This window comes from Glycine soja, chromosome 13, assembly GCF_004193775.1.
Source record: "Glycine soja cultivar W05 chromosome 13, ASM419377v2, whole genome shotgun sequence".
Taxonomy (NCBI): Eukaryota; Viridiplantae; Streptophyta; class Magnoliopsida; order Fabales; family Fabaceae; genus Glycine; species Glycine soja.
In genome coordinates, this window is record NC_041014.1 from 305,680 (window position 1) to 327,230 (window position 21,551).

The following is a 21,551-nucleotide window of genomic DNA, read 5'->3' on the forward strand; positions in this document are numbered from 1 at the left end:
GTCCAAGCTTTAACAAATTTTTCCTTGTGGGGGATTATCCATGTTTCATTACACATAGTCAACAAACATTGGCCAAGGTGAACAAACAATTTCAAACTTTTTAAGGCAATCATCGAACCGATGTTCCGAAGGACAATCAACCAAACTTCCATAGGCATCCATCACATACTCCCAAACATTTTTTTGACCAATTAGGGACTTACATTTTTCCTTGACATTTTTGTTGATATGAAACCTGCACAACAAGTTTGTACACTCAGGGAATATAGTTTTCACTGCATTCATCAATGTTAGGTCTCTATCAGTCACAATAACTCCAGGGAGGGCATCACGTCTTAGAAATAAACCTCAAAATCATTCTAAAGCCAATACCACATTATTAACATATTCACCCTCTAGATATGCAAAACCAGCAGAGAATGTCATCCCCATTGGTGTCACACCAACAAAGTCAAGTAGTATGAGTTTGTACCTATTTGTTTTGTAGGTACCATCTATCAAAAACACCAAATTACATGCATTACATAACTTCACTGCATCAGGGTGACACCAAAAGATATCACATACCATATCTTCATCCTTTAATATATGTCAATGAATATATTGATCCCGTTCAAAAAACTTCATTAGATGTTGCATTTCAGTATCACTTCCTCTAATGAAAGAACAGTATGTACTTCTTGCATTGTATATTTGTTTGATTGTTGTACAACTATTGGCATTATACTCCTTCAACGTTAGCAAAATGTTTCTTAGATTGACCATTGACTTTGTCATATCAACAATAATTATCTTTTCATCCTTAGTCAATTGTCCAACATATGGATGTCCAACTAATGACTTCGCCAATTCATGATTATAACTCCCACACATAAACTTTACCATCCAACCTGGCCCACCAACCACTGGTTTCCCACAAAGCTTGAAAGGACACCCACATTTCCTACACCTAGTATCTCTTCTAACAAAATCTTTCTTTTAAGACTTATACTGACCACTCATTTCACAACCAATTAACACACATGAAGTCATTCCTCTAATACCAATTTTTGTGTCAGACCTCATAATCATCGCCACAAATCCATTTTCATGAGCAATTGATCGAGCTCACAACACAACCCAGACAATTTCAGTCTTCAAAAGGACATTCATTTTATCAATTTAATAACAATAATGAAGATTATTACTTGATAAGTATTGAACGCATCTGAACAATCAATATGTTGTTCATTCAGACCACATTCTTGTTCATTTTCATCATCCATATCATCTTCTTCAGACATTATATTGTTATACATCTATTGATCTTCGTCCATCTTAACAAAAAAATATAAAATTTCCACATGACAAACATACAACACCTAACTGCACTATATATATAATATCATACAAAACTCTACATAATCTTTTAGTGCATACCATCTTATAAACACTACAATTCATAATCATATATATTAAAAACCAAAAACTCTGTATCAATCTACATACGAATTATTCCAAATACACATATAAACAAATAATTTCTTTTTACAAATTTACATACAAACATATTAATAATTAAAAAAATTAAACTTTAAACAATTTTTACAAAATTCAAAATTTATAAATCATACGAATAAACTTGATCCATATGTTGAAATTACACATATGGATTAACTCACTCACCCAACAACAACGCATACTTGGTGTACCTCCAACGACGAACCAACCGACGCAACAATCACCACCGACCCATAACACTTTTACCTCCACTGAAGTGACACCTCTATCAACAATGAAAAACCAACACTAAAAGGAGAAAGCAAACAAGAAAAAAAAACTGTAAATGAAAAAAAAAGCTTAAACAACAACTTAAAAATGAAGAAGAAGTCGCATGGGCATTTACAGAATTAGAAAAAATTATTGGGTGCACAACCAATATTTCTGGTGCACCTAGCAACACCCAAAAGAGAGAATTGAACTACGTGTTGGATGGTTGTTGCTTTATGCACCAGGCATATTGCTTGTGCATCCAACAATATTATGGTATTCCAAAAATATCTCTGTTTGCTCTTTCTCTTTTTCTTCCTTTATCTTTTTCTTTCATGTTCTTAACTCGTTCATTCATTCATTTTTTTTGTTTTGTCATGTTTTTTCACTTTCATGAGAGGAGAGGTCCATTGTGTTCGCTTTGGTCAAGATGAAAGTGTTACGGAGGTACGTTAGCAAGTGGTGGTTGGTGTGATTGTTAATAGTTGAGGTTAGGTATCTTTGATAGTTTTTTGTTTTCTGTGTATAACACTTACGGATTAAGAATCCGTAAGTTATATAATATTTATAGATTGATAATTCGTAAGTTTTATATAACTTACGGATTAACAATTCGTAAGTTACTTATGAATTGACAATCTGTAAGTACCATACAGATTGTCAATTTTTATGGTACTTACGAATTGTCAATCTGTATGATACTTACGAATTGTCAATCCGTATGTTACTTACAAATTGTTCTATAAGATAACTTTTTAAAAAATTTTGTGTGTTTATTTTAAATGTAATTAATATTATTATTTTAAATAAGTATAGTTTGATAATTAATTTGTAAGTATTTGTTTTTTTTATATTTTTGGAAGTGATATTAATATTAAAATAATTTAAACTTATAATTTATTTGAGTCTTTGTGCTTTAAAATTGGTTTGGTGCTTATAATTTGATGAATTAGAACTAAGTTCAATAATATTATTTATTTTAGTATATATGGTTAGGTTATGATCTTTTATGTATTATATGGTTATGAATTTTAAGTAGAAAAAGTTAATGTTATTGGCTTTCTAATATATATATATATATATATATATATATATATATATATATATATATATATATATATAGCTAGTTATCAAATTTAATGTTTTATATTATTAAATGCAGTAAATAAAATAAAATAAAAATGTGTGATAGTATATGTATGGTGTGGTTAGGGGTCATATATTTGTGATTGAAATTTTTCAATGCCTTGTTAAGATTGACGAAGATCAGTGGGTGCATACCAATGGAGAAATTAATATGAATGAATAAAAGGAAGACGAAGCTGGTGTGAAATTAGAACATGTTGATTGTTCTGATGCCTTCAATACTTTTCAAGTATTAATATGATTTTTTTTGTTAAAGTAAGTTACTGAATGTCTCTTGAAGACTAAAGATGTATGGATTGTATTGTGTGTGTTTGCTACCCGTGATGATGTTTCCAATTGGGCTCGAGTTGTTGCTTATGAAATTGGTTTTGTGACTGTCATTATGAGGTTAGACACAAACATTGTTATGAAAGGAAGGACATCATTTGTCTTAATTGGTTATGAAAGGAGTGATCAATATAGGGTCAAGAAGAAAGATTTGGTAAGAACAGATAGTGGATGTCCCTTTAAGAGGCATAAGAAACCAGTGATTGGAGGCCAAGGATGGATGGTGAAGTTAATGTATGGGAATCAAAATCATGAAATGAAAAAGTCATTAGTTGGACATTCATACGATGGTCGATTGATTATGGATGAAAAGATTATTGTTGTTGATATGACAAAGTCAATGATGAAACCAATAAATATTCTGCTAATGATGGAGTATATTGCCAATAGTTATACAACAATCAAGCAAATATACAATGCAAGAAGTGCATATCATTCTTTCATAAGAGGCAGTGATACTGAAATGCAACAACTAATGAAGCTTCTTGAACGGGATCAATATATTCATTGACATAGATTAAAGGATGAAGATATTGTGTGTGATATCTTTTGGTGTCATCCTAATGCAGTAAAGTTATACAATGCATGTAATTTGGTCTTTTGATAGATAGTACCTACAAAACAAGTAGGTACATGTGGAAGCAAAGAATTTGATGTTTTGATGATGCCATGTGATCATGTGCTTCTCAAGTTTAATTCAAGACAAGAATCAAAGAAATTCAAGATACATCGTCAAGAAAATCTCTAGAGACTTAGGAAGGGAATTCCAAGTTGAAACAACAAGAGGTTTGGCCAAAGAATATGTGTTAAATTTTTTTTCAAGATATTTACTCTCTGGTAATCAATTACCAGAGGTTGTAATCAATTACCAGTGACCAAAATGATTTGAGACTATTTACAACAGTCATTAGAAATTTGAATTCAAATTTTACAATGTGTAATCGATTACACATGGATGGTAATCGATTACCAGTAGTTATAGAACGTTGTAATTCAAATTTTAAAGCCTGTAATCGATTACACAAGTCTCTTAATCCCTTTTCAGAATAAAGAAGAAGAGAAGAAATCTCTCTTGAAAGAGATAGATTGAACAATTTGAGCACTCAAATAATTCCTTATTGAATCACAAGTGTTTTGGCCAAGGAATTTGTAAGAGGATAAAACAATTTTGCTTGTTAAGAGGATAAGACCTTTTTGTTCTTCAAAAACTCTTGGCAAATTCGTGTCTCAAGTCACATATATATAAGCCTTTGATGACCATTCAAGAACCAAGTAAAAGATGTGACTGTTGAGAATGTTTTCTGAAAAACTCCTCTGGTAATCGATTACAGTATGTGTGTAATCAATTACAAGCTTTAAAATTTGAATTAAAACGTTCAGAAACTGCTGGTAATCGATTACCATATATGTGTAATCGATTACACAGTGCAAATTTTGAATTCAAATTTTAATAGCTGTTGTAAATCAGTTTTGGCCATTGGTAATCGATTACATCCTCTGGTAATCGATTACCAGAGAGTAAATTTGTTGAAAAAGACTTTTTAACTTAAATTTCTTGGCCAAACCTTTTGCTACTTCAATTGGAATTCCCTTCCTATTTAATATACCCTTTCTAAGACTCTAGAGACTATCTTGATCATCCATCTTGAATATCTTTAATTTCTTTGTCTTGAATAAAGCTTTGAGATGCATGTGAAACTTTGGCATCATCCAAACATTCAACTTGATCCTTTGTCTACAATCTCCCCCTTTTTGATGATGACAATCCCTGAAATCAAGACAAGCTATATACAAGATGATAGCACGTTCACACAACCCTTACTCCCCCTATCTTTTGGCATGTATGCCAAACTTTACTTAATGATAAATTTCTAATTGATAATTGATTTCTAACCCAAGTTCTCTCCCCCTTTGGCAACATCAAAAAGAACTAAGCAACATAATCAATATCCAAACAGAGCCAAACAATAAACCAAAATAAATCCATTCATTGTCGTAACCAACCAAATCAAAGTCAAGAAATATAATATAAGTGCAAGATTACGATAACTAAGCAATAAAAAGCCAAATACACGGCGATAAACCAAAGTACTAATAATACTTAATTACTAATAATACTTAGTCATAATACTTAAGCTAAGATGATGATTGATGCAATCCTACCCCGCAAGGGCATTGGATAGAAAACTCCAAGTAGATTGGGCCAGCGATGCAAGAGAAGGCCCTAGGGTTCTTATGAGCCTTAGGGTAGATTTCGGGCCCATGGGCTAAGTATGAGCCCACTTATCTTTGTAAATATTAGATTAAGGTTTCATTATTTTTGGGCCTTGTATTTAGGGCTCCATAATGTAGGTAGGGTACCCTAGAAATATAGGATTTTTCAGTCCTTGTATTTTGGGGTGCCTAGACTAGTTTTTGTATTAGGGGTAGTTTTGTAATTTCACATGCACTAAGTGGATATTTGATGTGTGTGGTTGGAAATAAATTTAATTGAATTGGTAGAAGCCCAATCCAATTAAATTTTAGAGGGGGAGGTGAGCATTTGCTTACTACACCCCATTGCCACATCATATAGTCACACTTTGTGCATGTCCTTCATGTTTTTCATGCCTCATGACACCTAAGCACACTTAGTGGAGAATCTTGGAATTGATCTTGGATTAGTGGGCTGAACCATAACTAAAATTCACTAATCATAATTAGTGAAATTTTGGCTCCAAAGTTTGGCTCCACAAATTCAATTTCAAATTCAAGTGAAATTTGAATTTCCCTCCAATTTTGTGTGACACTTAGGCTATAAATAGAGGTCATGTGTGTGCATTTTTTTCAACTTTGATGATTTGAATATTAAACTTCAGATTTCAAAGCTCATTTAGAGCACAAAATTTCGTGCTCTTCTCTCCCTCTCCCTTCATTCATCTCCTTCTTCCTCCAAGCTCTTATCCATGGCCTCCTATGGTGGTGAGCTTCTTCTAGACTCATCTTCTCCTTGAAGTGGCGTCTCCTCTCTCTCTCCCTTTCTCCATTCCGCTGCCATTCATCTTCCAAGAAGCAAAGGAATCCATTGATGAAGAAGATCCTAGGCCTACAAGCTCCAATGGAGCTTGCATCAATGATGGAGGCGGTGGTGGTGGATCAAAGCAAGTACGGATGAAGGAGACATCTTCTTCAACTTTGGTGATCCTTGATTCCATGGCATCGAACCGCATGTCGACTTGCAATTCCATGGCATCAAACTTGTCACCTACAAAAGTCTGAAGTCCATCAAACTTGTCCATAAGCCTTCGAAGAAGAGTGGAATTATCTTCAACTGGTAGGTTGCCTTCTTCATCAGCGGATTGAGCGCCCTTTTTGACCCAAGAGCCATCATGCTCTTTGCGGTAACCAAAAGAAGCAATCACAGCAGCACCAATTAAAAAAGATCTCTTGATTGGAACATAAGGTTCAGAATCAAGAGGAATTTGAAAATGGCGGAAAAAGAGGGTGACAAGATGTGGATAGGGCAAAGGTGCATTTAATCGCAATGCCTTATGCATGCGATATCTTACAAGATGTGCCCAGTCAAGTTGACGCCCTGTATGAAAGGCCCACATGATAACAAGATCTTCCTCAGAAACCTGGGCAAGATTGGAAGATCGTGGAAGCAAAATCCGCATAATCAGATAATGAAGGATGCGGCTTTCAAAATCCAATGAGCCGGCAAGAAGGCGTCCGTTCATATCCGCATTGTTGGTGCAAACCAACTGGCGGACATCATGTGCAGAAAAATCAAACTTCCAATCGTCATTCAGTGTACCTTCAAATGGTACACCGTCACTGGACAATTGGGTTAACTCATGGAAAAGGGATTGGTCAATGACCATTTTTATCCCAAAAACCTCAGAAATCAAAGTGCTGTCTTGAATTTCAAGATTACAATAAAAGGCTTTAACCAATTCAGGATAAACAGGAAATTGTAATGACATGAAAGGTATGAGACCTAAATTCTGAAATGCTTGAATGCAATCAAAGGTTTCAGCAAAAAAGAATTCCATATCAATGAACTTAGGGTCGATAATGGAACGAGATGAGCAAAGATTTGAATATTGTTTCTGTTGTTCTTCGAAAGAAAACAATGTGGAAGAGGATAATGAGGGTGGAATTGGTGTTGTGGATGTGCTAGTGGCTCCGGAACGATGAGCTCTTGAAGCCGAAGCGGAGGCGGATGAACCCTTATGTTTCTTTGATGATTCTGCCATTTGAAGGAGTTTTTGTAGATTTCAATCGGTGAAATCAAAAGAAAAGTGAAAAAGAAGAAGATTGCAAGTTACGGGAGTCGATTTGATGAAGAAATGAGTAAGATAGGAAGGTTTGGAGGTTTGGGAATGGAGGAACGTCGCAAGGGGGAAGGGGCTGCGCAGGGGATTCTGAAAAACATGATATTTATAGAGCAGGATGCGTGGTAATCGATTACAAGTAATGGTAATCGATTACAGGAGGAGGCAGCCTACTGGTAATCGATTACATGAATACTGTAATCGATTACAGGCCATCTGTTCTAGTGTAATCGATTATAGTATTCATGTAATCGATTACTAGAACAAAAAATAGCCTTTTCCTAAAAGAAAACTTATTTCTAAGTCTAAAAACTTATACTATCTTAAGAGTTAATTATACTAACAAGAAAAGTAAACTAATTTAAACAAAACAAGCGTCATACTTAATCAAAACACAATCAATCATTTATAAAAATTACCTATCCAAATCACTGAGGTCTAAAAAGCCTAATTCTCTTCTTATTGAAAAGAATATTTCTTTTGGGAGAGGTTTTGTAAAGATATCAGCAAGCTGATTCTTTGTATCAACAAACTCTAATATACAATCTCCCTTTAGGACATGATCTCTAAGAAAATGGTGCCTAATTTCTATATGTTTGGTTCTAGAGTGTTGAACAGGGTTTTTGGATAGATTTATGGCACTAGTATTATCACATCGAATAGGTATACGATCAAGAAGGATACCATAGTCAGATAATTGTTGCTTCATCCATAAAATCTGTGCACAACAACTGCCGACAGAAATATATTCCGCTTCAGTAGTGGATAAAGCAACACTGTTTTGTTTCTTACTATGCCATGAGACAAGAGCGGATCCAATGAATTGACAAGTTCCACTTGTGCTTTTTCTATCAGTTTTAGATCCAGCAAAGTCAGAATTAGAATATCCTATTAAGTTACATGTTGAGTTCTTAGGATACCATAATCCTAAATTTATTGTACCTAATAGATATCTCATGATTCTCTTAACTGCACTCAAATGTGATTGTTTGGGGTTGGATTGAAACCTAGCACACATGCATACACTAAACATAATATTAGGTCTACTAGCAGATAAATAGAGAAGAGATCCGATCATACCTCGATACTGTTTCATGTCTATAGATTGACCAGATTCATCTTTATCTAAGTAACAGCTAGTGCTCATCGGTGTAGCCATGTATTTTGCACTTTCCATCCCAAATCTTTTGATCAATTCCTTGCAGTACTTGGATTGATTGATGAATATACCTTCTTGAGTTTGCTTGATTTGTAATCCCAAGAAGTACTTTAGTTCTCCCATCATTGACATTTCAAATTCACTTTGCATATCAAGGGAAAACTCCTTGCACAATGAATCATTAGTGGATCCAAAAATTATATCATCAACATATATTTGAACAAACAAAATATCATTATGCTTTCTCTTTATGAATAATGTGGTATCCACTTTTCCTCTAGAAAATTCTTTTTCTAGGAGAAAATTACTTAAACGTTCATACCACGCCCTAGGGGCTTGTTTTAAACCATAAAGAGCCTTTTGTAATTTATAAACATGATTTGGTTTATCCGGGATTTCAAAACCTGGAGGTTGTTCAACATATACTTCTTCTTGAATTAAACCATTTAGAAAAACACTTTTAACATCCATTTGATAGAGCTTAAAATTCATTATGGATGCATATGCTAAGAGCATTCTAATGGCTTCTAATCTTGCAAATGGAACATATGTTTCTTCATAGTCTATTCCCTCTTCTTGATTATACCCTTTTGCTACTAACCTAGCCTTATTTCTAATAATTATGCCATGTTCATCTAATTTATTTCTAAAAACCCATTTTGTTCCTATGACAGGATAATTTTCAGGTTTTTCTACTAGTTTCCACACATTGTTTCTTTCAAATTGATTCAGTTCTTCTTGCATGGCAATGATCCAGTTATCATCTACTATGACTTCTTTTATATTTTTAGGTTCAATCATAGATACAAAAGCCATATTATTGCATAAATCTTTAAGAGAATGCCTAGTTGTTACCCCTTTTGATATATCACCAATAATGTTGTCGAGGGGATGATCTCTTGAGGCTTTCCATTCTCTTGGAAGTTCATTATTTGCTCTAACTCCATTATCTTGAGAATCTTCATTGCTTCCTTCATCTTTTTCTTTAGAGTCATTTCCATGAATATGTGTATCTTCTAAGGAATCTGAAATATCATCTAAAAAATCCTTCCTTGGAAGAATGGCATTAGACTCATCAAAGGAAACATGTATAGACTTTTTAATTGTCATTGTTCTTTTATTATATATTCTATAAGCTTTACTATGCAGAGAATATCCAAGGAAAATACCTTCATCTGACTTAGCATCAAATTTTCCTAAATTATCTTTTCCATTATTTAATACAAAACATTTACAACCAAAGATATGAAGATGTGAGATGTTTGGTTTTCTGCCATTGAACAATTCATATGGAGTTTTCTTTAAGATGGGTCTTATTAAAGCCCTATTTAAAATGTAGCATGCAGTGTTAACGGCTTCAGCCCAAAAATATTTTGGAAGAGGTGTATCATTTAATAAAGTTCTAGCAATCTCTTCCAAAGATCTATTTTTCCTTTCAACAACACCATTTTGTTGAGGGGTCCTTGGTGCAGAAAAGTTATGCTCAATCCCATGCTTATCACAAAATAATTCAAATTCTTTATTTTCAAACTCACCCCCATGATCACTCCTAATAGATATAATCTTGAGATTTTTCTTATTTTGAATGATTTTTGCAAGTTTTCTAAATGCTTGGAATGCATCATTCTTATGAGTGATAAAAAGAGTCCATCTGTATCTAGAATAATCATCAACTATAACAAGAGCATAGAAACTTCCTCCAAAACTCATGATTCTGGAAGGACCAAACAAATCCATATGTAGTAATTGTAAGGGTTGAGTAGTTGAAACAATGTTTTTAGATTTAAAAGAAACTCTAGTTTGTTTTCCCTTTTGACAAGCATCACATAGCCTATCTTTTTCAAATCTTAGTTTTGGCAAACCAACAACTAAATCTTTTGATATTAATCTATTTAAATGTTCCATGTTTATATGTGCAATCCGTTTATGCCATAACCATGGATCATCATCTTTACTAAGAAAACATTGATTATTATCTAGTTTTTGACTTAAGTCTATCATGTAAACATTGTTGACTCTAAACCCTATATGCTTTATATTCGTATCACGTTTATGTTCAATGACACACTTTTGAGAATCAAATGATACCAGATAGCCTTTGTCACATAATTGACTCACACTAAGCAGACTATGTTTAAGACCTTCAACAAGTAGAACATTTTCAATGGATGTTGAAGAATTTGTACCTATTTTTCCAACTCCAAGAATTCTACCTTTGTTGTTGTCACCATAAGTTACATGTCCGCTTTTCTTGGGAGAGATATGTGTGAATTTTGATTCGTCTCCCGTCATATGTTTTGAGCATCTGCTATCTATGTACCACTTTTTCCTCAAGGGTTCCTCTTCATCACTTTCATAACTTTTTGCCATAAGGCAGAGGTTTATTTCTTCATTTTCTGAATCTTCAGAAGATTCCATATCATTTTCATCCCATGTAATGTATGCTTTCTTCAATTTTTTCATTAATATTTTTCTTTTCAGACTTCTCCATCTTTTTCTTGAAGATGGGATAATCAACCCTCATATGTCCAGGTTGATTGCACTCAAAGCATTTTAGAGTAGAGGATGAAGTTTATGTCCTTCTTTTAGGTTTAAAATTGGGTCGCTTTTGATTTCCTCTGACTCTCAGGAACTTGTTGAATCTTTTTACAAACAGACTAATATCTTCATCATTATCCAAGTCAATTGAATCTTCTTTATCACTGTCTTCTTGGATTGCAGATGAGGCTTTAAGAGCGATTCCCTTCTTCTTCTTATCAGTTTCTTCATGCTGATTTAATCTTAGTAATTCCATTTCATGCTCTTGCAATTTTCCAAATAGCGTAGCAAGAGACATACTAGATAAATCTTGAGATTCTGTGATGGCTGTTACCTTTGGTTGTCATTCTCTATTAAGACATCTTAAGACTTTATTTACTAGATCTTCATTTTGAAAAGTTTTTCCTAGAGATGCAAGATGATTAACTATGTGTGTGAACCTCTTTCGCATGTCTTGTATACTTTCATTTACATTCATCCTAAAAAGTTCATATTCACGAGTTAAAGTGTTTATCCTAGATCTTTTAACATCTGTTGTGCCTTCATGTGTTACTTGTAGTGTATCCCACATATCCTTAGCACTTTAACAATTTGAAACCCTAAAGTATTCATCTATTCCAAGGGCAAATGTAATAATATTTTTGGCCTTTAAATTATATTATACTAATCTTCTTTCTTCCTCAGTCCAATCTGCTCTAGGTTTTTCTATTGTTGCACTTCCGGCCATTATAGAGGGAACATAAGGTCCTTGTTCTATGGCTTCCCAAATATTTAAATCTATTGCCTCTATAAAGATTTGCATGCGGGTTTTCCAGTAGTGGTAACTCACTCCATTAAAGATGGGAGGTCTATTTATAGAATTTCCCTCGGGAAACAAGTAGTTTGATGAGGCCATAATTCTTGAAGCTTCTAAACTTTATACAAGAATGAAGCTCTGATACCACTTGTTGGACAAGTGGCCTCAGATATCTTAAGAAGGGGGGGGGGGGTTGAATTAAGATATTACAAATTATTTCCCCAATTAAAAATTCTATTTAACTTTCTATTCAAGTTATAAATTCCCTTAATAATGAATTTCTTAAATAATGATTCAAAAGAACAATTTGAATATGAATATAAAACAATAATAAATAAAGGAGTTTAAGGGAAGAGAAAGTGCAAACTCATATTTATACTGGTTCGGCCACACCCTTGTGCCTACGTCCAGTCCCCAAGCAACCCGCTTGAGAGTTCCACTATCTTGTAAATTCCTTTTACAAGTTCTAAACACACAAGGAAAATCCTTCCTTTGTGTTTAGAATCCTTTCACAACAAGAGACCCTCGGTCTCTTAATCCCTTTTCAGAATAAAGAAGAAGAGAAGAAGAAATCTCTCTTGAAAGAGATAGATTGAACAATTTGAGCACTCAAATAATTCCTTATTGAATCACAAGTGTTTTGGCCAAGGAATTTGTAAGAGGATAAAACAATTTTTCTTGTTAAGAGGATAAGACCTTTTTGTTCTTCAAAAACTCTTGGCAAATTTGTGTCTCAAGTCACATATATATAAGCCTTTGATGACCATTCAAGAACCAAGTAAAAGATGTGACTGTTGAGAATGTTTTCTGAAAAACTCCTCTGGTAATCGATTACAGTATGTGTGTAATCGATTACAAGCTTTAAAATTTGAATTAAAACGTTCAGAAACTGCTGGTAATCGATTACCATATATGTGTAATCGATTACACAGTGCAAATTTTGAATTCAAATTTTAATAGCTGTTGTAAATCAGTTTTGGCCACTGGTAATCGATTACATCCTCTGGTAATCGATTACCAGAGAGTAAATTTGTTGAAAAAGACTTTTTAACTTAAATTTCTTGGCCAAACCTTTTGCTACTTCAATTGGAATTCCCTTCCTATTTAATATACCCTTTCTAAGACTCTAGAGACTGTCTTGATCATCCATCTTGAATATCTTTAATTTCTTTGTCTTGAATAAAGCTTTGAGATGCATGTGAAACTTTGACATCATCAAAACATTCAGCTTGATCCTTTGTCTACAGAGTGGACTAAAGATGAAAGAAGATTAGTGCAGAACAATTTGAAGGCTAAAAACATCATTACTTCTGCCTTAAGAATGGATGAATATTTTAGGGTTTCAAATTGTAGGAGTGCTAAGAATATGTGGGACACTCTACAAGTTACACATGAGGGCACAACTGATGTTAAATGATCTAGGATAAATACTTTAACTCATGAGTAAGAATTATTTAGGATGAAGACAAATGAAAGTATACAAGATATGCAGAAAAGATTCACACATATAGTAAATCATCTTGCATCATTAGGGAGAATATTTCCAAATGAGGATCTCATAAATAAAGTGTTAAGATGTCTAAGTAGAGAATGGCAACCAAAGGTAACAGTCATCATAGAATCGAGAGATTTATCTATTATGTCTCTTGCTACATTTTTTGGAAAATTACAGGAACATGAGATGGAGTTGCAAAGACTAAATCAACATGAAGAAAATGATAGGAAGAAGAAAGGAATAGCGCTTAAAGCTTCATCCTCAATCCAAGAGGAAGGTGACATAGAAGATTTAATTGATTTGAATGAAGATGATGATCTTAACCTTTTTGTAAAAAGGTTCAACAAGTTCTTGAAAATTAGAGGAAATCAAAGGAGACCAAATTTTAAATCTAAAAGAAGGACAGAAGATTCATCCTCTACTCCAAAATGCTTTGAATGCAATTAACCTAGACATCCGAGGGTTGATTGCCCGATCTTCAAGAAAAGAATGGAGAAATCTAAAAAGAAAAATTTTAGTGAAAAAAAGATGAAGAAGGCCTACATCACTTGGGATGACAATGATATGGAATCATCTGAGGATTCAGAAAATGAAGAAATAAACCTGTGTCTAATGGGTAAAATTTATGAAAGTGATGAAGAGGTAACATCTTCAAATAACAACTTATCCATTTCTATTGATGAATTACAAGATGCATTTGCTGATTTGCATAGAGAATCAATCAAACTTGCAAAATTAGTTTCATCTTCTAAGAAAACAATTTCATATTTAGAAAAAGAAATTTCAAAATTAAATAAAGAATTAGATCATCTTAAAACTGAAGTTTCAATTTCTAAATCAAATGATAAAGTTTATGTTTCTACTATTCCTGATGAAAAAGTAATATCTAATTCATGTAACTGTTGTAGCAAGTATGAAAAAGAAATTAAAGATTTGAAAAACTCACTTGCTAAATTTTCCATTGGTAAAAATAACCTAGATGTCATATTAGGAAAACAAAGATGTGTCTTTGATAAAGCAGGAATAGGATATAAACCTGAAAAACAACAAAAATTTCTTTGCTTCCACACAAAAATATAATTCTCCTTTCATTACTTGTTTTTACTGTGGAAGAAAAGGGCATGACACATCTACATGTTATTTTAAGAAAAATTGCAACAATATTAAAATGATATGGGTCCCAAAAGGATCCTCGGTTAACACTAACACGCAAGGACCCAATAAAGTTTGGGTACCTAAGTCACAAACTTGTTGAAGGCCTTAAGCACAACTTGCTTAGTGATAGCCAATTATGTGATAAAGGCTATCTAGTATCATTTGATTCTCAAAAATGTCTCATTGAACATAAACATGATACTAATATAAAGCATATAGGGTATAGAGTCAACAATGTTTATATGATAGACTTAAGCCAAAAACTAGATAATAATCAATGTTTTCTTAGCAAAGATGATGATTCATGGCTGTGGCATAAACGAATTGCTCACATAAACATGGAACACTTAAATAAATTAATTTCAAAAGATTTAGTTGTTGGTTTGCCTAAATTGAAATTTGAAAAAGATAGACTGTGTGATGCATGTCAAAAGGGAAAACAAACTAGAGTCTCATTCAAATCCAAAAACATTGTTTGAACTACTCAACCATTACAATTGTTACATATGGATTTGTTTGGTCCTTCTAGAATTATGAGTTTTGGTGGAATCTATTATGCACTTGTCATTGTTGATGATTATTCTAGATATACTTGGACAATATTTATCACTCATAAGAATGATGCATTTCAAGCATTTAAGAAACTTGCAAAAGTTATTCAAAATAAGAAAAATCTCAAAATTATATCTATTAGAAGTGATCATAGGGGTGAGTTTGAAAATAAAGAATTTGATTTATTTTGTGATAAGCATGGCATTGAGCATAACTTTTCTGCACCTAGAACCCCTCAACAAAATGGAGTTATGGAAAGGAAACATAGGTCTTTGGAAGAAATTGCTAGAACCTTATTAAATGATACTCTTCTTCCAAAATATTTTTGGGTTGAAGCCGTTAATACCGCATGTTATATCATGAATAGAGCTTTAATAAGACCCATTTTAAAGAAAACTCCATATGAAGTGTTCAATGGTAGAAAACCAAACATCTCACATCTTCATGTTTTTGGTTGCAAATGTTTTGTATTAAACAATGGAAAAGAAAACTTAGGAAAGTTTGATGCTAAGTCAGATGAAGGAATTTTCCTTGGATATTCTTTGCATAGTAAAGCTTATAGAATTTATAATAAGAGAATAATGACAATTGAAGAATCGATTCATGTTTCCTTTGATGAGTCTAATGCTATTCTCCAAGAAAGGATACTTTAGATGATATTGCAGAATCTTTAGAACAAATGCACATTCATGGACAAGATCCTAAAGGAAAAGGAGAAGGAAGCAATGAAGATCCTCCAGTAGAAGTCAAAGCAAATAATGATCTTCCAAGAGAGTGGAAAGCTTTAAGAGATCATCCCATTGACAAAATTATTGGTGATATCTCAAAATGGGTAACAACTAGACACTCTCTCAAAGATCTATGCAATAACATGGCTTTTGTATCTATGATTGAACCTAAAAATTTAAATGAAGCCATAATAGATGAAAATTGGATAATAGCTATGCAAAAAGAACTAAACCAATTTGAAAGAAATAATGTTTGGGAGTTAGTTGAGAAACCTGAAAACTACCTAATCATTGGGACAAAATGGGTGTTTAGAAATAAATTAGATGAAAATGGCATAGTTATTAGAAATAAGGCTAGGTTAGTCGTCAAAGGATATAATCAAGAAGAGGGAATAGATTATGAGGAAACATATGCTCCAGTTGCTAGATTAGAAGCCATCAGAATGTTATTAGCCTATGCATCCATAATGAACTTTAAGCTTTATCAAATGGATGTAAAAAGTGCATTCTTAAATGGCTTTATTCACGAAGAAGTATATGTAGATCAACCCCCTGGATTTGAAAACTTAGACAAGCCCAATCATGTTTTTAGATTAAAAAAGGCATTATATGGCTTAAAGCAAGCCCCTAGGGCTTGGTATGAGCGTCTGAGTAAGTTTCTTTTAGAAAAGGATTTCTCTAGAGGCAAAGTAGATACTACTCTTTTCATAAAGAGAAAATTACATGATATTTTATTGGTTCAAATTTATGTTGATGATATTATTTTTGGATCTACTAATGAATTATTGTGCAAGGAATTCTCTCATGACATGCAAAGTGAGTTTGAAATGTCAATAATGGGAGAACTTAATTTCTTTCTTGGATTACAAATTAAACAAACCAAAAATGGAATATTTGTCAATCAATCCTAGTATTGCAAAGAGTTAATTCACAGATTCGGGATGGAAAATGTTAAGCACATGGCTACACCAATGAGCACTGCTTGTTATTTAAATAAAGATGAAACCGGTTAGTCAATAGATTTTAAGCAATATCGAGGTATGATCGGATCCCTTCTTTATTTATCCGCTAGCATACCTAATATTATGTTTAGTGTGTGTATGTGTGCTAGATTTAAATCAAACCCCAAACAGTCACATCTTAGTTCCGTTAAAAGAATCATAAGATATTTGTTAGGCTCTATGAATATAGGTTTATGGTATCCTAGAAATTCCACATGTACCTTAATAGGATACTCTGATTCAAACTTTGCCGGTTCTAAAACAGATAGAAAGAGCACAAGTGGAACTTGTCAATTCATTGGATCTGCTCTAGTATTTTGGCATAGTAAGAAACAAAATAGTGTTGCTTTATCCACTGCAGAAGCAGAATATATTTCTGTTGGCAGTTGTTGTGCACAGATTCTATGGATGAAGCAACAACTCTCTGACTATGGAATCTTTCTTGGCTATATACCTATTAGGTGTGATAACACAAGTGCAATTAATCTTTCCAAAAATCCAGTTCAACATTCTAGAACCAAGCATATAGAAATTAGGCACCATTTTCTAAGAGATCATGTTCTAAAGGGAGATTGTATGCTAGAATTTGTTGATACAAAGAATCAGCTTGCTGATATCTTCACAAAACCTCTCCCCAAAGAAACATTCTTTACCATTAGAAGAGAATTAGGCCTCTTAGATATTAGTGATTTGGATAGATAAGGATTGATTGGTTGATTGAAATATATATGGTTAATGATTGATTGCTTGTATTTGATTATAAAATTTTGATTGTGTTTGGTTGGTGTGTTATTGTGTGATTAATTCTTGTTTGATTGAATTAAATAAGTATCAGTATTGATGATTGATATAGTTAGATGTTTTTAGCATAGACATAGATAATTTTTAGAGGAAAAAGCCTAATTCATGTTCTGGTAATCGATTACCATTACATGTAATCGATTACACAAGAATAGATAGCCTGTAATTGATTACAACATCCTGTAATCGATTACCAGAAGGCTAAGTGCTCCTGTAATCGATTACCAAACCTTGTAATCGATTACATAATGCCATCTTCTATAAATAGCCATGTTTCAGAACTGCAGCCACGAAATTCTCGAGTTACGACGCCCCCTTTTCCCAAAACTTCCAATCCTCATATCTCACTCGTTTCTCAACCAAATCACCTCCCACAAAGCCCATTCTTCATTATTTTCCATTCTCTTTTATTCTAACCAATCAAAATCCTCAATAACTTCACCAAATGGCAGAATCTTCCAAGAAGCGCAAGGGTTCATCCACCTCCGCTGTGGCACATAGAACATCACGTCCTGGAGTCACCGGAGCTTCCCCAGCACCAATTCCACCATCCTTGCCATCCTCTACACTGTTTTCATCTGATGAACAACGTATCTAGTATTTCTCTCTCTTTCAATCTCGTCAAATTCTTGATCCTAAATATCTTGACCTTGAATTTTTTGATGGGGAAACATTTGATTGTTATCAAGTGTTTCAAAACACTGGTCTGATTCCTTTTATGTCATTGAAATTACCATATTATCCTAAATTAGTCCGAGTCATTTATTCAAATTTGCAAATTCAGGGTAGCACATTGGTTTCTGAGGTGCATGGCATACCCATGATTATTGATGAGTCTCTTTTCTTTTCTTTGACACAACTACCCAGTCAGGGTGCACCTTTTGAGGGTACCCTTGTTGACGACGGGAAGTTTGATTACTCCAGTCATGATGCCCGCCGCATGGTCTGCATTGACCAGGCGGATATGACCGGTAGACTACTTGCCGGGTCATTGGCATTTAATTTTCGCATCATGCACTATATCATTGTTAGAATTCTGATGCCTCGCTCTTCTAATGTCGCTCAAGCCTCTGAGGAGGACTTAATTCTGATGTGGGCTTTCTTGACCGGTCGTCCAATTGACTAGGCCCATTTGATTCATTACCGCATGTATAAGGCATTGCGGTCTGGTGCACCTCTCCTTTACCCTCAGCTTGTGACTTTTTTCTTTGACATTTTGAAGTTTCTTTGGATTCTGAGCCTTTTGTGCTTGTTAAACGATCCTTTGCTATTGGTGCTTGTGCGGTAACCTCCTTTGGCTACCATAAGGACATGGATGGGAAATGGGTGAAGAAGGACGCGTAACCTCCGCAAGACGAACGTACTACCTCTCCTCTGCCTCAACGAGATGATTCCTCAGCCCTCATGAATGAAGTTCTTTCAGAATTACGAGGCCTTCGCAGCTATGTTGGTGAACGCTTTGATTCCTTAGATGGTCGCATAGATTCCATTGATGCTCGCTTTGAAGGAATGGTTACCCGCATCACTCAGCTTGAAGAGGATGTGAGTTATCTTCGTCAGTGCTTCAACCTTCCACCACCACCTTCATTAACTTAGATTATGATTATCTTTTATTTTAAGCCGTGTATTTGGCTATGTTTTTTAAGTGATTAGTCTCTGAACTTTAGTTATATTTCAGTATTTGGTACTTAGTATTTTATGACTGAATTATATTTGCTTTTAACTTGTGAATGGTTATGTGAACTTTAGTTATATTTGATTCTTATTTTCTACCTTATGTTGATTACCACGACCTTTGGCTTTTTGATGTTGCCAAAGGGGGAGAGAAACGGGACGGAGTTTAGAAGCTTAGAAATTAGAAATCAAGAGATCATAAATTCCAAAACATAGGGGGAGTATGGAATTTGTGAACGGAATGAGTGAACGTTATATCTTGAATATATGATATCTTATATCTTGATTTTAGGAATTAAATTGTCATCATTAGAAAGGGGGAGATTGTAGAAGCAAAGAATTTGATGTTTTAATGATGCCATGTGATCATGTGCTTCTCAAGTTTAATTCAAAAGGATCATGCGCTTCTCAAGTTTAATTCAAGACAAGAATCCAAGAAATTCAAGATTCATCGTCAAGAAAATCTCTAGAGACTTAGGAAGGGAATTCCAAGTTGAAACAACAAGAGGTTTGACCAAAGAATATGAGTTAAAATGTTTTTTTTCAAGATATTTACTCTCTGGTAATCGATTACCAGAGGATGTAATCGATTACCAGTGGCCAAAATGATTTGAGACTATTTACAATAGTCATTAGAAATTTGAATTCAAATTTTACAATGTGTAATCGATTACACATGGATGGCAATCGATTACCAGCAGTTACAGAACATTGTAATTCAAATTTTGAAGCCTGTAATCGATTACACAAGTCTTGTAATCGATTACCAAAGGAGATTTTCAAAAAATATTTTCCAAGAGTCACATTTGTTCAAATGGTTTTTAGATGGCTATCAAAGGTCTATTTATATGAGACTTGGAACACGAATTTGCCTAGAGTTTTTCAAAACAAAAAGGTCTTATCCTCTCAAAGGCAAAATTGTCTTATCCTCTTAAAAATTCCTTGGCCAATACACTTGCAATTCAATAAGGAATTATTTGAGTGCTCCATTGTTCAATCTATCTCTTTCAAGAGAGATTTCTTCTTCTCTTCGTCTTATTTCTGGAAAGGGATTAAGAGACTGAGGGTCTCTTGTTGTAAAGCAATCTGAACACAAAGGAAGGGTTGTCCTTGTGTGGTTCAGATCTTGTAAAGGGTTTTTGCAAGATTAGTGGAACTCTCAAGCGGGTTGCTTGGGGACTGGACGTAGGCACAAGGGTGTGTCCGAACCAGTATAAAACTGAGTTTGCACTTTCTCTTCCCTTAAACTCTTTTATTTGTTGTTGCTTTACATTTACGTTCAGATTGTTTATTTTGAAATCATCTTTTAGAAACTCATCTTTAAGGGAACTTGGAATTTACATTAAAATCAAAGTAGAATTTTAATTGGGGAAATAGTTTGTAATATCTTAATTCAACCCCCCTTCTTAAGATATCTGAGGCCACTTGTCTAACAGTACAGACTCCCATTACTTGACTTTGTTGGTGTCACACCAACACGAATGTCATTCTCTACTGGTTTTGCCTATTTGGAGGGAGAATGTCTAAACAATGTTGTTTGGTCTCCAGAACGGTTTTGAGGTCTTTTCTCAGATGTGATGCCCTCCCTAGAGTTATTGTTACTGACAAAGATTTAGCATTGATGAATGCAGTGAAAACTATAATCCCTAAGTGTACCAACTTGTTGTGTCGGTTTCACATTTATAAGAATGTGAAGCCAAAGTGTAAATCCTAGGTTGGTAAAAAAAATGCATGGGATTATGTCATGGAAGCCTAAGGGAGTTTGGTTGATTGTCCTTCTAAGGATGAGTTCGATGAGTGTCTTAAGAAGTTTGAAATTGCTTGTTCACCATGGTCAGTGTTTGTTGACTATGTCAACCAAACATGAATAATTCCCCTCAAAGAAAAATTTGTTAAAGTCTAGACGAATAAGGTGATGCACTTAGGAAAAAAAACAATAAACAGGTATGAAAATTGTAATTTTTTTTCTTAGGGTTTAGGACTTAATGGATAAAAGTAGTTGTATTTGTTTATTGATTTTTGTGTATTTCATATGTAGGATTGAATTTGCTCATTATGCCTTAAAAAAGACTACTACATAATAGCTCTGGAGATCTATGTAGTGTTTGGGAAGC